At 35.1% G+C, this 18019-nt stretch overlaps 1 long non-coding RNA gene across 1 annotated transcript; it reads right to left on the bottom strand.

Annotated features, from left to right (window-relative positions):
• Nucleotides 1-592: 592 nt before the first annotated feature.
• Nucleotides 593-5118, bottom strand: LOC132362404 (uncharacterized). The gene is made up of 3 exons (XR_009502359.1): nt 4945-5118; nt 3739-3939; nt 593-1072 (listed from the first exon to the last, which is right to left on the bottom strand). It is a non-coding gene; the product is annotated as an uncharacterized LOC132362404 (long non-coding RNA).
• Nucleotides 5119-18019: the final 12901 nt, after the last annotated feature.

Below are 18019 nucleotides of genomic sequence, written 5' to 3'. Positions count from 1 at the left end.
CTCAAGAGTTTGCCAGGGTGCTACTGTGAACTTCATTTCTACACAGGAAATAATGGCTTCCCCTTCACTCCAGCCTTCCAGAAGTCCTGAACTCCTCTCCTAGGAAAATCTTATCCAATGACCATACAGTGAAGGTGATTCTGGGAAATGTAGTTCCCACTTCACAGTTGGAAGTGATGCCTAATTGACCTCAGACAATCCTGTATGGTGCATGTATAATGTTTGTGGACTTAGCATCTATGCACACTCCTTTTATACATATTAAAGTTCTGACCAAAGGTAATAGCATCATGCTTTGCTTATCTTGTCAGAACTATCCTTGTAAAGTCAAGGGAATAAATTGTCTTCTCCCCAGAAGGGGAGATACAAAATCCCATGTGCCATTCTATTCATCTCGATAGTGTTCATATCTTTTCTAGCTCAGTCAGTTTCCCTCTTAGGTATCTTGAAACTTAAAGATCTAAAATATAAATTCAATCTCTAGTGACCCCATTTACATTAAATAATAAGAGAACCATAGAGAGAAAGATGAAAAACTGATTTTTAATATCTACAAATATATATATATGTATATAAAAGCAAAAAAGAAAATATGAATACTCACTACAATCCTTGGTTTTTGTATAAGGTCACATTGTCATAGTTGGTATTTGTAACTTCCCTTATCACTACCCCTTCCACATTCCCTTCATCCTCAGCCAGCATGACAGCTAATCATAGTTTTTTGTCTGGTGAGTTCTCAGATTTATTCCCAGAAGAACCTGTGTCCTAAGTAATGACCGTGTGTGAAGTAGTTCTATTTTTCTATTACTTTTTACCAGAAAACACAGATGTAGTAAGAGAATCTCCTGAATTCCAGGCCTACTTCTCTCTGCTACCATTGAGTAGTAGAAAGCTGATCAAGACAAATCAGCCCCACTAATGCAGCAAACCTCTTCTTTTTACCTAGTGCTTCAGTAGCAGAAGGAGCACAAAATGCTCAACTTCTGGCTTAACGGAATCAATCTTGAGTCCCTTGGTGAAAACATCCTTCCCTTAGGAAACATGATCTCCAGATCATCAGAGCCAAATGCTGTGAAGATACAAAATGAAAGTTTTTCTAATAGGAAATTAAGAACCATATTATGAACAACTACTCTCATGTCCACACCTTGGTCCTTGGACCTATGTATCTGGCTATAAGAGAAGGAGTGCTATTACACTGATCACTAGTGCAGAGCATATAACACATCCTACAGGACGTTGCCCACACACTGTTTACTCTGCAGATACTGTTTTCCAAATATTCCACAGCTCTTTAACAGCTTTAAGGTTGTTGTGTGTATAACAAGGCTTTATGGTAAATGATGGCACATGATTATGAATAGAGCATTATATAAGGCAGGAAAAGCAGGTCTATATTCAGAGTAAATATCTATTCTTAGGAAACACAGATGCTGCCATTTCCAATATGAAGATATGCAAGATAATCAACCTGTTAACAGGTAACATGTTTGTCCCAGGGGAGTGTTGTCATATTGGGAGCTCACTGCTTATCACTGCCACTAGCAAGTAGCTCTAGCCAAATCAAACCTTAGATAGAGGAAGTACTATGTATTAAAGTCTACAACTAACCTCTATTCCTATCACCACGGTCAATTAATTCAAGAGGCCATTGAGAAAGATATAGGGTTTCTGAGCAGAGAGGCTGTAAGACATACACAGAACTGTTCATCTTTCCTACCAGGATATTAAGAGCTTTCTCTGTTGTGGTTATACTTTTTGCCCCTCCTAAGATGTCGTTTGACCTATCTCCTCCCTTCACATCTTGTCATCAATTTATGGATCATGTTTTGTCCTGCTTCATGCCATCCAGCCAACATGTGAGTCATGGATCATGAATCACTGTAGATGACGCTGGTCATCTATACAACCAGAGGAAGTGATCAATCGCACATTACTTGAACTTCTCTTTACTGAGAATTTCCTTTACCACTATCATTTAAGAACCCCCTGATTGGGACTGCAATGTTGATATTTTCTACCAGCAGGTGGTGCAAAGTTCAACTTCTTTTTCTGCAGTCAGCTAATTATAGGAAATTCCTCATGAGGTCATGTATATGGGTTGAAAAGGGAGCTGTATATCAGGAGGAGACGCCATAAGAATCTGGCCTACTTAGTAGGGCTTGGAACATAATGGAACTTGTTCCTTATAGAGTTCCTTGAGCTTGATCTCATATATTAAATTTGTGTTTGATTATGGAAAGCTGCTGTGAATGCCAAAATTTATGACTTGGTACGTCAGAAAATACCCATTTCAGAATGAGAATCTTAGGTCACAAATAACTTGATGGCTCATAGTCAAGCATTCAATCATCTTCTAGGACATAGTATTAAGTTAAAAGTGTTTCTCAAAAGGAGAGGCATTGTATGTAGAAAATGCACAGGGCTTAGCTTTAAAATCTTAAGGATTAATGCCATGATAACCAAAATACCTTACATTGTATCTATCTGCTACAGACACTTTAAACACCACTGGATTTAGACATCCCGACAACATCCATGTTGATCCAACCATTACCTCTTGTACCTATTCTGTATTTGTCTGTTTTTAATGTAATAATACTGTGTAACTGTGCCTTTGTGTCACCAACAAATATTTTTTATGTTTATGGGTGTGCAGGCCAACTATGGTTTGACTACAGCTGAGCTCAGTTTGTTGGCTTTGCTTGAACATGTAAGAAGAGCGGGCTTGTCTCCAGGTAGCTAATAGGGTTCACTTCTATTCTTCAAGGCTTCAGGATAGATTTTGTTGGAACTCTCTTCTTCAGACTTGGGCTGAGCTCCAGGGTGCTGACTGGCTTTAGGTTACAGTAGAATAATGCCTCCCCAAAGACGTCCACACTTTCATCACCAGACCTGTAACTGTGTTACATTACATGGCAAAAGGAACTTTGCAGATATATTACAGTTATGAACATTGAGATGGGGAGATTATCTTGGATTAAATGGGTGGGTGCAGTCTAATGTCATAAATCCTTAATATCAGAGAAACCAGTGAAAGAAGTGATTAGGGTATGGCCTTAATCAGGTGCTCAGAGGGGAACTGGACAGCCTTTAGCCAGGGCTTCAAAATTGTCAAGACAGCACTGAAAAAAACCCAAAACAACAACAACAAACCCCTAAAAGCTATATTACATCATGAAGCAAATATTAAGTGAATTTTTCTAAGAATGAGTCTAGAAAAATAACTAAATTTCACAAGATTGTACTGTAAATGACAAATGGTGGATGAGTGCTACTAATAATAAGTATTTTAATAGTGAAGAGAAGAGACTATGAATTAGTTGGTAGAAAAGCTTTTCCAAAGCAAGAAAAGGTTAAATTATGAAATAAGTATAATTGAGTTAACTTGAGAGGAGGGGAAGAAGTCCAAGCAGAGAAAATAATAGAATTATCCAGATGTATGGAAAGATAATATACATATATATGTGTGTTGTGTGTGTGTGTGTGTGTGTGTGTGTGTGTATAGTAAGCATTTCAAATACCCAGCTAGAAAATAACAATAAAATTAATCAAAATAAAAAGGGGAAAGGGTAAAGACAAATTAATGAAGTAAGAAAAATGGAAAATCATAACACCAATGAAGACCAGTAAAATAAACATACTCTGTCAATAAGGTTTTTAAGAGGAAACAAATAGCACCGTCAGATTTGAGTAATTAAGGGAGGAACAGGAGACTAACAGAGAAAAGGATACCTTGAGAGGAGCTATGACAGATGCAGTTAGCCTGATGTGATCCACGTAGAGCATTTGGTAGGATAATCAACATCATTCTCATTCTCCCTCAGACCCAGGGCCAGGGATCCTGTTGCTTGAACACAACAACAGAAGAAAGTGTTCTCATTGATTAGTCCATCCTGGTCTGCTTCTTGTAGAGAATTGTTGTGGAGAATGGATCTAATGACACAAATGGAAAATACTTTTGGAAGGACATAGTAGTGAATGTCAGATGATTTCTGTTTTTATCTCTCTGCCTGGGGGAAATACACACCATAGAGTTTATATTAAATTCATGCCCTGAATTACTAGTACCACCAATTTTCTTTGGCTAATGATTTCTATGAAAGACCACAACAGTTATTCTTCAAATCTTCAATTGAATTATTGCCTGTTGTCTATTTGGAAATCAGAGAGCATATTAATGAGACTAGGGTACATAAAAATGTCTTTTACAAATATTTATCAGCTATTCCTTAGGTTTTTCTGTAAAGTTTTATAAAAATTAAAACAATTTCTGTCCAAGCTAGCCACCTGTAATCTGAAAAGAAATAAAATACGGGTTTTTAGACATAAGTCTTTCTGTGGTCAACAATCATATTAAGAGATTAGGTAATCACATTATCCTTATATCTAGAAAAACTTAATCCTCTGCTACTGAAGAACCTTTCCCCCTCCACTTCAATATCAGCCAGACAACAAGCTTTCTTTCTGTTTCCCTCAACTAGTGAGTGGTGTTTATTTGGTAGTGTTGATTTCTGGCACTTGAGTATTTTCTTTTGAACTTATGTCTGTATTTAAAATTTTTTAATTTCATTATCTTTTTATTTTTAGAAGCAAAAAGTAGTTCATACAGCCACAACTGCCACTTACCTAAGAAGATTGTTTTTTCTTGTTGAATCTTCCATTTTGCTGTATTTCTACCTGTTAACTACATCAAATGCTTTTGGAGGTAGGGGTGAGGGAAAGAAATATAAATAAATATATGACAGCCTTTTCTGTACACTAGTCATAGGCACTTATAGCAGTGTCCTGTTTGTAAAGTTATTTTGACATCATTAATGTAGAAAAAAATCAGAAAAACTCCTAAATAAGTAGGCTTATTATTTCTCCCCAAGAACTTAGACATGAAGCTGTGTGTGTGGAAATGCTTTCACTGTTATCTGGAAAAATATAAAATATTACCTTTTTAAAGAAAAAGAATGCTTCAATCTGAATATCAGATGGAGTTGTCAGATGAGATGAGTCACAGTAGCAACCTTAGCCAATAGATTATTCCCAGACTTAAGCTCATCCCTATTGTGGAGCCAACACTGGTTCTCTCAGCTGATGATAATAATTATAACTTCAGTGATTAGATAAATCCTATTGTAGAGATAAACAAATAGACTCAAGTCAGGCTCTCTTAGAACTGATGTCATTGTACATTCATTTGATTCATATCAATAACCTTCTGATTATGATTTGGCATTCTAGGTAAGTCTGCCTATTTCAATAGCCTGGTTCATGTCCTATGGCAAAGGATGGGTAGTATCCTGTTTTATATACTAATCTTTAGATTTGTTTATATAACCATTCCTCTCATAGAAGGTCCATTCTTGTTTTGATGAAATTGCATTTCTGACATGAGGACCATAACTTGCGTTATAGTACCATGATAAAATCACCAGGGCAAATGTGTCTTGGATGAGAGCCTTTCATCACCTCCTGCTTCTCAATACAAAACTAATATGCACTGCCCTCTTGTCTTTCTCTAATTAACCTCTCACCACATTCAGGGGAGACATGTCTTGGTAAATCTAAGTATATATAGGAGCTCTTATAAGGGAAAAATTACTTTCCCTGAAGGTGATTCATGTAAACTATGTTTGCAGGCTTTTCTACTTAAATGTTATTTGGAAACAGATTTACTACAGCTGCTTCAATAATTTCTCCCAATTCAGTTATATTTATAGTTGGATATAGCATATAAGCTGTATGTACAGGCTCTATAAGCAATATACGCCAGGCTTACTCCTAGAGTGATCATTAGAGTCTTTAAAAAAATAACCAAGATTTTGGCTAGTAAGCTACAACTTATTTGTATAATTTCAATTTATTTGCAATCAGAATTTGACAGGGTGTCTGAAAATACTAGGCAAGTTTTCAAAAATCACAGCCAAATTCTGTGATAGTAAATTGTATTGCCAGAAGAACTGATATATCTAATATATGATAGATCTATGTCCTAATCTACCTTTTGTTAACCTTTGCCATTTATGAAATAGTCTATAAAATCATTTTTCTATGAAGTAAAAATATCTATTATTGAGGAGAATAAGTATCTGCTAAATGATTAATAACCAGCTTGGGGAAGGGGGAAGATAAGAAAAAAAGAGATCCAATTTGCAACATTTGACAATTTTTATTGGGCAGATACTCCTATTCCAGCTGAATCCAAGCAACTAACATGTCATCAGTGAATGTGGAGTTAGGAAGAGATGTGCACAAAATGCTCTCATGGACCAGAGGCATTTGCCTCCAACACACAAGTGAATAAGATAATTTTAAAATGGAATTGAATTATTTTTTATCAGGAATAAAATAAAGGATCCAAGCTTAACGTGCCATAGAGAGGTTATAAGATGAAAATAGGAGGATTTTAGATTTATTTAAATTGAATTTTAAATAAAATGATTTTGGTTGGAAGTAATATAGTAGAATATTTTGCCCTGCTTCATTCATTTTACTGCTGAAGAAAGCAATTTCCAAGGTATATAGAGATTTGCCTCAGTTGTAGGACTGGTTAGTTGACAAAGCTTGAACTACAACTAATTTTCCACATTCCAACTGTGGGGAAAATGGACTGAAAAAAATGAATAAAGGTTCAGTAGATCAAGTTTTAAAAGGTTTTAAAAAATATGTTATTCTGAGTTCTAAATTCAATGACCTCTTTCTTTTAGGACTAATGACTGTACTTTTTGGCAGAATAAAAAAAAAAAGATTCATTAAATTATAAGTGAAGTGAAAAGTTCTGGTTCCATGTAATATGAAGTAAACACGTTTCACTGTGTCTTCCACTGAATTCAGCTATAAAATCTGAACAGAATGCGTGGAAGAGCTATTTGAGAAGTAAGTAGTAGCAAGTACATTGAGGAATAAAACCGGAACTCAAAATATTACTAAAACAGTAGTAAGTTTGCCATTTTCCCCTGCTGGTATACACTGACTTGGACTTAGTGAAGCTTGAAACCTGGAAGTGTGCGTGGACCCTGACCGAGTGCACTCAAGGATAAGCCTTGTAGTTCTGGCTTGAAAAAAAAGGGTCTCCTAACATTCAGAGAGAATAGGAGGAATCCTCAAGGGTTTACTTCTCTCTCTCCTCCTATATCTCAACACCCAAACAAGAGTATGGTGTAGCCGTAGCAGCAGCAGTGAAAATAGGCAGCTGCAGTATCTACAAGTCTAAGATAGGGAAACTTCCTCTGATCGAAGGACCATGGTTCCAAGAGGATAAAGCAAATCTCTATTGTTCCTGGTTTTTGTTTTCCTCTCTCTGTCCTCTCGTCTCTTGAATCACAGGTACAGATGTGGGAAGTTCATGGCAACTGCAGGTAAATAAAGGCCCAGACTTCTGCCAAAGTATGTAAAAAAGAAGCCCTAGGGTACCACAAAGTATGGAGGGGATTATAGAGAAAGACAGACTTTGGAAAGCAACCCCATAGTTGTTTATGAACTCCCGAGCTCACCTCTAAGATGTGTTTGTATGAACCTGATCTGAACAGGATGAGCAGACACTGGAAACTGAACCATGAGATAGACCACTGCCAAGATCCCAGACTAGACAGTACGTAGGCCACAGATGAGACAGCTCTGAATAGCCCTTCAAAGATTTGAAAACAACGCTTACATTGAAGCCATGACCCACAGAACTTAACAGTCTTAACCAACTTAGATTTTCTGTCAGAACAACAAAAATGCCAACAATGTGCTCTATAGGATTTAAGTTAAGATACAGTCTCATAGTATTCAAAATGAGCACACAATTTAAATTTTCTTAGCATAAAGAGAATCAGAAAAATATCAACTCACGTGAGAAAAAACCACCAATGGACATCAAATTTGAGACAACAGATATTACATTTGTTTCAGAAAAACTTTAAAGCAGCACTTTGTAAAAATATTCCAACAAGTAAGGACATACACCCTTGAAATGAATGGAAAAATAAAAATTCTCAGCAAAGCAATCAATGAAATAAATAATGGAAAAAGTATTGATAAATCAAATGGAAATTATCTACTTTTGAATTCCAAATAGAAAATAGCCAATCTGACCAAAAGAGAAAAGACTGAAAAAATGAACAGTATATCAAGTTCCTTTGAGAGATTACCCCTCATAGAAGTTGAGAAAGATTTCAATAGAAAAATACAAAAAGCTGGAGAAAAAGAAAGGCTAGAAAATCCTCAATTTGGCAAAATACGTAAATGTATAGATTCAAGAAGTTCAGTGAACCTCAAGCAGTATATACATGCTAGTTTTCCACCTCAGGAGCTTCCTGAGTGGTCTGAAAGTGACACCTATACATGGAGGGAAAGGAGAGACCAAAGAGAGAGGCAGACCCCTCCAGAGTGGAAAGTGGCAGGTAATAAGCAAGGGAGCTTACAAAGGAGGCTTGTCTTGGGTGCCACAAGATGGAGTAGATCTCCACACCTGCTGGCCGAAACCTTAAAAGTTTATATGGAGGCCTTAAAGGGGTGCAGGTCACATACACAGTCCAGATGGTCTCAACAACATATTACTCTCTCTAGGCTGTATTCTTGAAACTGGCACCTACTGTGGAAACGGTGGGCAAAAGGTACATTTCAAAGACAGGGGTGGGGTGAGGACCCTCTGATCAGGTGGTCATGTCCCCTCCATGACCTCCTCCGACAATATGCAAAGAAACTGATACTGAGATACATCATAATCAACTGCTAAAAATTAAAGACAAAGAAAAAATACTGAAAGCAGCTGGAGAAACATGACAAACTGCTTACAAGGTAACAATTCAAATGACAGTATATTTCTCTTCAAAGACTACAGAGGTGAGAAGGAAGTAGCACAACCTGATTAAAGACCTGAAATAAATTGTTAACCCAGAAGTCTATATGCAAGGAAAATATCCTTTAAGAAATAAGGTGAAATAAATATATTCTCAGATGAAAGAAAATTAAGAGAGTCCTTTGCAAGAAAACCTTGTTTTTGCTTTTTCAAATTGCTATACAAAGTTCTTCAGACAGGAATAAGATTGTATCAAATGAGAAAATAGACTATAGATCAAAGAAAACTATCAAACTAGGAGGGATATTACATCATAAAAAAGAAGTCAGTTCACTAAAAATATGTGCACCTGACAAAAGTACCTCAAAATACTGAAGAAAATATGGACTTTTTAAAATTCAAGTATAATTAATTTACAAAATTATATTAATTTCAGGTGTATAGCATAGTGACTCAATATTTTTATACTCCATTATAAAAATACTACAAGATAATGGCTATAATTCCCTATGCTATACAATATATATTTGTTGCTTATGTATTGTATATATAGCAGTTCGTATCTCTTAGTCCCCTACCTCTAATTTACCCCTCCCCCCTTCCCTCTTCCCTTTGGTAACCACTAGTTTGTTTTCAATATCTGTGAGTTTGATTCTGTTTTGCATATACAATGATTCGTATTGTTTTTTAGATTCCACACGTAAGTGATATCATACAGTACTTGTTTTTCTCTGACTTAATTCACTAAGCATAATATTCACTAAGTCCATCCACATTGCTACAAGTGGCAGTACTTCATTCATTTTTATGGCTGAGTAATATTCTGTTATATATAAATGCCACATCTTCTTTACCTACTCATCTGTTAATGGGCATTTGGGTTGCCTCTATATCTTGGCTATTTTTAATAGTTCTCCTATGAACATTGGGGTGCATGTATCTTCTTGAATTAGTGTTTTCATTTTTTTCTGGATATATACCTAGGAGTGAAATTGCTGGATCATATGGTAGTTCTATTTTTACTTTTCTGAGGAACTTCCATACTGTTTAACATAGGCACTGTACCAATTTAGCAAATATGGACTTAATAGAAAGAACGGATAAATCCACCATGTTAATTGAGACTTCAACACTCTTCTTGCAGTAATTGACAGAATTACTAGAGAAAAAATGAACAGTATAGAAGAACTGACAACACGGTAAACCACCTGGATCTAATCGACATTTGTAGAGAATCTCACCCAACAGTAGAAAATATATATTTTTTCTAGTGCACATAGAACATGCAGTAAAATAGACCGTATCTTGAGTCAATATAAAGGTAAAAGTAAACATAAAGAGATTGGGGAAAGCATGCTGATTTTAAGTACACATTTTATTTACAGCTATCAATTTCTCTTCTCCCTTTCCACCTCCTGTCATGCAATTATATTCATTTTTACTTTTCAAGAGTTATGTGTATTTAACATTTGTTTTTTTTTTTTTTTTTTTAATAATAGCTGTTTGGCTCTAAGTTATGTGATCATTATAAGTTGTCTATTTGTTTTGTTTACCACAGCTTCTCCATTTCTGGTTATTTTATTTGGGTTTATTTTACTGTTGACTGAAATCCGGTCAAGGCCTTTCTTCAAGGTCAAGGTCTTTCTTCAAGAATTTATCACCTTTTTTTTTTTTGGAATTGTTTCATCTTTGTCTCATCACTACTATTTTAATAGTTGATAACAGTTTGGCTGATTATAATATTTGGGTCAAAGTCTTTCTGAAAAATTTGCAATTTTTAGCTCCATTGTTGTATATTTATGCTATTTATGTGGAAGACACCATCCTGTTTGCTTTCATACAAGGCATTTGCTTTTTATACCTATTTTCTCATGAATCACTTTTTTATCCTTTAACTTAATAGCAAAAAGGCAATATCTAGTATTAGCTCTTGCCATGGTAATAGCTTATAACCACCCACATGAGACAGTGACATACAATGATAAGCATTGTTCACATGTCTGAGTTTTGGCTGTGGCGACTCTGCTTCAGATTGCTGATTGCTGGTCAGCTGGGAGGATCTGCTCTGTGCATCTCATTTTGGGATCCAGCTAATGGGGCAGTGTGTATTGGGTCATGAATTTCTAAAGGCAGTGATTACAGGCTTACAAAGGGCATGCAGAATCTCTCAAATCACTCAGAGCCTAGGTTCTGAACAGGCCCATTGCACGTCTACCCATATTGCTTCAGCCAAAGCAGTTACTTGGCCAAGACAAATATCAGTGGAGCAGGAAGTGGTTCTCTAATATAGATAGCAGGGAAGGGAATGATTTGCTGAATAATAATCTGATCTACCATATGTATCTCAATGTTGATTTTTCAACATCAATTTTTCTTGTTATACAGTGTGCATTTTTAAATCTACAGATTTTTTTCACAGAGATCTCATTTCTGTAACTATCATCTTGTATCTAATTTCTTAAATCTCACCCACTCCCTGCCTTCAGGATTGAAAGCTGAAAAGTTTGTTCATGGCAGTATTTTGATTGTTATCTGAGTTTATTCAGTCACTTGGAGGTCATAACGTATTTTTCGAATGTGTACTGATGATTTTTCTTTATCAATTTGTTGATATTACCTGAGTCATCCTTTTTACCTTATATACTTCTTTATTCATTTAACACATATGTTTTAAGTACTTACTATGTGCCAGGTATCCTTATGGATACAATGGTAAAAATGATAAAATCATGAATATCATGTACAGTTTAGTTTGGGTATTAAGCAAATGAACAAAATAATGTCATTGATGACTGAAGGCTTCAAATAAAAAGTGACTTTAGGGATTAAACTCCAAATAATCACTTGTTGGTTAAGCTCGCTCTCTCTCTCTTCTGCATATATGTATATATATACATATACAGACATATATACATATATATATTCTCTACATATATACATGTTCTCTACATACATACATATACATATCTATTCTCTACAGACTTTTTTGGCGATAACATTTAATTTCTACTCTCGTAGCAAATTTCAATTATACAATACAGTGTTATCAACTATAGTCAGCATGTTATACAGTTTGTACCCTTTCACCAACCTCTCCCTATCCACTCCCTCCAGCCCCTGGCAACCACTTTTCTACTCTGCTCCTATGAGTTACGCTTTTTTTTTGGATTCTGCATAGAAGTGATACCATGCTGTATTTGTCTTTCTCTGGCTTATTTCTCTTAGCTTAATGCCCTCAAGATCCATCCATACTTCTGTAAACAGCAGGGTTTCCTTCCTTCTTTCTCATGGCTGAATAACATTCGATTTTATATATATATATATATATATATATATATATATATATATATATATATATAAATATATATATATATATATATATAAAATGGAGTATACATATATATATGTATAAAATGGAGTATACATATATATATATTCCATTTAATATATATGTATATAATCTCACATCTTCTTTATCCATTCATCTGTTAATGAACACAGATAATTAGGTTGTTTCCACCTCTTGGCTATTATGAATAATGCTACAATGAACACAGGAGCACACAGATACCTCTTTGATATCCTGTTTTCATTTCCTTTAGATACCCAGAAATGGGATGCTGGGTCACATGGTAGTTCTATTGTTAATTTCTTGAGGAGCCTCCATACTGTTTTCCATAGTGGTTGCACCAATTCACATTCCCACCAAGAGTTCAGAAGGGTTCCCTTTCTTTGCACCCTCCCCAACACTGTTATCTCTTGTCTTTTGGATGACAGCCATTCAAACCGGTATGAGGTGATAACCTCATTGTGGTTTTGCTTTGCATTTCCCTGATGATTAGTAATGCTGAGCACCTTTTGATTGCCCATGTTGGACATGTGCATGTCCTCTTTGGAAAAATGTCTATTCAGTTCCTCTGCCTATTTTGTAATAATATATTCTTACTATAGCTCTCTTCACTAGCAAAAGGAAAGGGCCTGTTCCTTGTTTTAGCTTATGATTTTTAACATTCTATTTCTTCATCATTTGTATGTTATACATTCCTTTTTTCTTCTTTCCCTTTTTATCTTTTTTGGGGGGGCATTTTGCCGTGTGCTTTATTTTTTAACAAGTCTATGGAGGTATCGTTGACATACAACAAACTGCATATATTTAAACTATACAATTTGTAGGGTTTTTTTTTTTGTTTTTTTTTTTTTATTTATGGCTGAGTTGGGTCTTCGTTTCTGTGCGAGGGCTTTCTCTAGTTGCAGCGAGCGGGGGCCACTCTTCATCGCCGTGCGCGGGCCCCTCACTATCGAGGCCTCTCCTGTTGCGGAGCACAGGCTCCAGACGCTCAGGCTCAGTAGTTGTGGTTCACGGGCCCAGCTGCTCCGCGGCATGTGGGATCCTCCCAGACCAGGGCTCGAACCCGCGTGCCCTGCATTGGCAGGCGGATTCTCAACCACTGTGCCACCTGGGAAGCCTGTAGGTTTTTATATATGAAAATACCTGTGAAACAATCACTGCAATCAAGATGTGAACATATTCATAATTTTTAAAGTTTTACCCCTTTGGAATTTTTTATCCTGCCGTTCTCCCTACTCTTTACCAAGTCTGCAGACAACAACCAATCTTCTTTCAGTCACCATGACTGGCATTTTCTAGAATTTATATTAATGGAATCATACTGTATGAACTCTTTTTTTTTTGGTCCTTTTGCCTATAGATATTTGACTTTCTAGGAATTAAACATTCTCTATTCTCAGCGAAGATAACATTTTTAGATTCAGACAGAATCATGTTATATCATTTCTCTAAGCTGTCAGTAGTGTCCCACAGTCCACAAAAGAAGAGATCAATTCCTTGCCCCAAGAATTTTTTTTTTTTTTTTTAATAATCTGGCATTGACCTATTTTTTGGCTTCATTTATATGCCTCTGTCCTCCATCTCTACTTACTTTACATAAACCTACTAACTCTATATTAATTAATCTGTTCTTTTCCTCTTTTTCTTACTATCCTTGAGCTGCCTTTCCTTTCTTTCTCTACCTGTTAAACTCAGTGTTCACATTTGCTATAATATCTCTAAACTCACTTTGCAGGTACTTTAGTCAATATACTTTAAAAACAAGACACACATAATTTTATTCTACTTATAATTTTTGATTTATCAATTCCATTACTAAATGATTAACTTATTAAGAGTAGATGTTGTTTATTTATGATGTACTTCCAGGTGACCAGTATAGGGCCTAGAACAGGCGGTTCTCTCTAAGTGTATACTGAATGAATAAGGGAAGGAAGAAACATAAATGTAAAGATAAATCTTTTTGCTCTTTCTACATCAGATATGTGGGCATTGGCAACAGCACAGCAATGAAATTTCTGCATCAGGCCATTTCTGTGATGGATGTGGTTCACGGAGTCATATGTGAAACTCAGCAGCCATCCTCTTAAGGCTACTTTCACAATGCTTTTTTAAAAACAACTTTATTGTGACATAATTTACATACCACATAATTCACCCATTTAAGATATACAATTCAATGGCTTTTAGTATTGATATATTCAGAGTTGTGCAACCATCACCAAAGTCAATTTTAGAACATTCTTATCACCACAAAGAAAAACCTTGTACAATTTAGATGCCATTCCATACTCTTCTATCCCCTCTCAACCCTAAGCAACCACTAATCTACTTTTTATCTCTATAAATTTACCTATTCTGTACATTTCATGTAAATGGTAACTTAAATATGTGCTCTTTTGTGATTGGCTTCTTTCACTTAGCATAATGTTTTCAAGGCTCATCCATTTTGTAGTATGTATCAGTACTTCATTCTTTTTATGACCAATATTCCATGGAAAATGGATATAGTACCATACTTTATCCATTCATCAGGTGATGGATATTTCTGCCTTTTGGCTATTGTGAATGATGCTGTGATAAACATTCCTATATAAGATTTCATTTCTCTTGAGTATATACCTAAGAGTATAACTGTTTGGGTCATATGGTAATGCTATATTTAACTATTTGTGAAACTGCCAGACCATCTTTCAAAGTGACTGAAACCATTTTATTTCCTATCTGTAATATACAAGATCTCCATTTTTCCACATCCTTGCCAATACTTATTATCTGATTTTTTATTCTAGCCATGCTAGTTCGTATGAAGCGAATGGTTTAAACTTTGAGGGAATCTTTAGGGAAGTTAGAGTTACTATAGGAAATTGGTGCATTAGGACTTAAGAAGAAAAATTTATAATTAGTCTTTTGCGACAACCTAGCTCTAATCCTGATATGAGAATAATTCCAGATGTTACATTTGGCCAAAAATCTGAACTCAGTTTTAGAAACCTATGTCCTTGAAGGCAAGTCATCCCTTTTAAGAAGCAGCTTTGTCATATGAACTTTAGCATAATCTGAGAGCATATATTTGTTATTTGTGGCTTCATAACACTTTGAGAATTAAGGTAATTCCCCAGATTCTGTGTCCTATTTTTCCATTACAAAGGCCAGAAAACCTACAATCACAGACTCTTCTATATCTAAGGTGCAGGTGCATGGCCTTGGTTTCATAAGTCACATGGAGCTGAAGATTTGAATTGGAATCAGTCAGTGTGATAATGAAGATTTGATTCTTTAGGGACTTTAGTAGCAGAAATGCTAGCACCCAGATGCAGGTGTCATTGGTGCTAAATGGTGTGTTTGGACATTGTTCCTACCCTTTAGCCCTCCCTAAGAATCTGTGAGCAACTTAACATATTTTAATAATCTACCCAGAATGGATTTTGTTATTTGTATTCCCAATTGATATTGTTCTAAAGTACTTTTCCAATTTACTTCAAGTTATATATAAACGATTAAAAGATACAAATATACACATATATAAATAAAGTCCTTTCTTATTCCCATTACATTCCCTTTCTATAATTCTAAAACGATAACATTAGAGAAATAATAAAATGAATTTAAGTACACCAAAAAGTCAATTTTATTTTAAATTTAATTCCAAGGGCATAATATTAAAAATTCTTTTTTTATTTCTACCAGCACCTGAAATTCATATTACAGTGTTTTCAACAGATATTCTACTGTATATGCTTTTATGTATCTTTTATCATGTTTGAATTATGGCTTTCTAGCAAGTAAAAATTATATTTATTACAAATCTGTTTACACATTTTTGTTTGCATTCACTTCTCTTTAGACTTTTAGGGAGAATTTTTGCTATAATTTTGTACAAAGTGATTTGCTTTTTTTATGTTCTTTTCCTTGATGCCTGCATTAAAAAGAGGATATGTGGCCATATAACATGTTAATACAGATATCCAAAGGCCATGCCAACACTGTGCTAGTAAGACTTTATCTTGGCTGTGTGCAAACACATTTTCAGGAAACTTTTCCTGTATAAACTAGTTCCATAAATTATAGCTTACCTTGGAAATCACACAATGAGGTAAAGAGATATCAAATTTTGATTCTGCTGGTTAACAAACAGAGAGAACTAGAATGAATAAAATAATACTTTATGTTTTTGCAACTGAATATTTAAAATAATGTTAACATTTTCTAAGTAAAAATACGAAGTTTTAATTTATATTTCATTTTTTTGTACCTCCGTCCAATTCTACTTTTTACTTTTTTAAGTCTTTACTATATATACATGATATACAATTCTAGGTGTGTTTCAACCAATAGTGTCAAGAAAAATAAATGATAACTCTGTCTCAATTTTTTCTATAGAAAAATAAAATTCTAATATCTGTCTATCTACCTACCTACCTCCTACCTACCTACCTACCTCTTTATTTATTTTGTGAAAGTTGAGGTTTCCTTGTCCAGTAAACTGTCATCATGTTGAGAGCTGTGAGAACTTCAAAAGGAAACAGATCTCTCTAGATTTCAGAAAATTAAAGAATGCTACTTTTTTTTCATGTTGCCTGGAGCATAGAATCTAGGTTGTTTTGGGCTAGAGCGTCACCACAGTGATTTGTGAAGTATTCCTCCTCCATACTAGCTAGCAGAGTTTCAGGGCTTTGAGAGAACCCAACAGTCTTGAAAAACCAAATGGCCAATAAAACCTCTGCACTATGAATATATGTAAGTCTTGTTTCAGGAAATTTAAAAAATATATCACATTTTCATATATTATATTTTGGGGAGCATTTGTTAAGACCACTTTTTATACTTGTGTAGTGCCAAGGTGTTTGCCATACTTTATCTGGTTGAGGGGATTTTGTTCTAAACAAATAAACTATTTATCTATTCAAAATAATCTAACAGGCACCTGCCCTGTCCTAGCCAATGTGTGGTGCTAGTGACTGAGTGTGATGAAGCAGACATAGCCCAGACCTTGATGGTGCTCATATTCCAATATGACAACAAACAGAAAAGTAAAGCAATTTTAGACAGTGATGCATAATATGGAGAAAATAAAACACAGTAATTGAATAGAGAGTGACCTTAGATGGTTGGCCAGGGAAAGTCTCATGCTTTAGCATGTATATTTAAGCTGGGTTGTGAATTATTAGATGGGACCAATTATGAAAATATCAAGAAAGAGTGTTCTCAGCAAAGAAAAAGACAAAACCAAAGATCCCAGGAAAGGGACATGTTTGCTGATTTCAGATAGAAAGACAGTATGATTGAAATGCAGTGATTAAAAGGTTCAGGGGTATATTAGAGATATAGCAGGACAAGATCACATATTTTATACATAAACTTTATATTATATACATTTCATGTATATGTATTTTAAAGATATATGTGTGTGTATGTGTGTGTGTATATATATATATATATATATATATATATATATATATATATATGTATATATATTTTTTTAATTGGAAGAGTATTTCTTCCTTGAAAGGCTGAATACAAGGCTCTGTCCTTGCAAACTGCTGATTGGGCATGGAATGGATATCTGGCCCAAAGTCATCAAACTGTAGGTGAGTCACCAATCTAATACTTATGCTGGTGAATATCCTCTGCTAAGCAAACTAATCAGTCCTTCTGTTTTGAAGAGTTTTTTTTTTTTTTTAATCAGTCATCAATTTTATACACATCAGTGTATACGTGTCAATCCCAATCGCCCAATTCAGCACACCACCATCCCCACCCCACCGCGGTTTTCCCCCCTTGGTGTCCATACGTTTGTTCTCTACATCTGTGTCTCAACTTCTGCCCTGCAAACCGGTTCATCTGTACCATTTTTCTAGGTTCCACATACATGCGTTAATATACGATAT

Source organism: Balaenoptera ricei, chromosome 3 (assembly GCF_028023285.1).
Source record: "Balaenoptera ricei isolate mBalRic1 chromosome 3, mBalRic1.hap2, whole genome shotgun sequence".
In the NCBI taxonomy this organism is placed as follows: domain Eukaryota; kingdom Metazoa; phylum Chordata; class Mammalia; order Artiodactyla; family Balaenopteridae; genus Balaenoptera; species Balaenoptera ricei.
The sequence above is the reverse complement of the archived record's forward strand: the minus strand, read 5'-3'. Positions and strand labels throughout refer to the sequence as shown.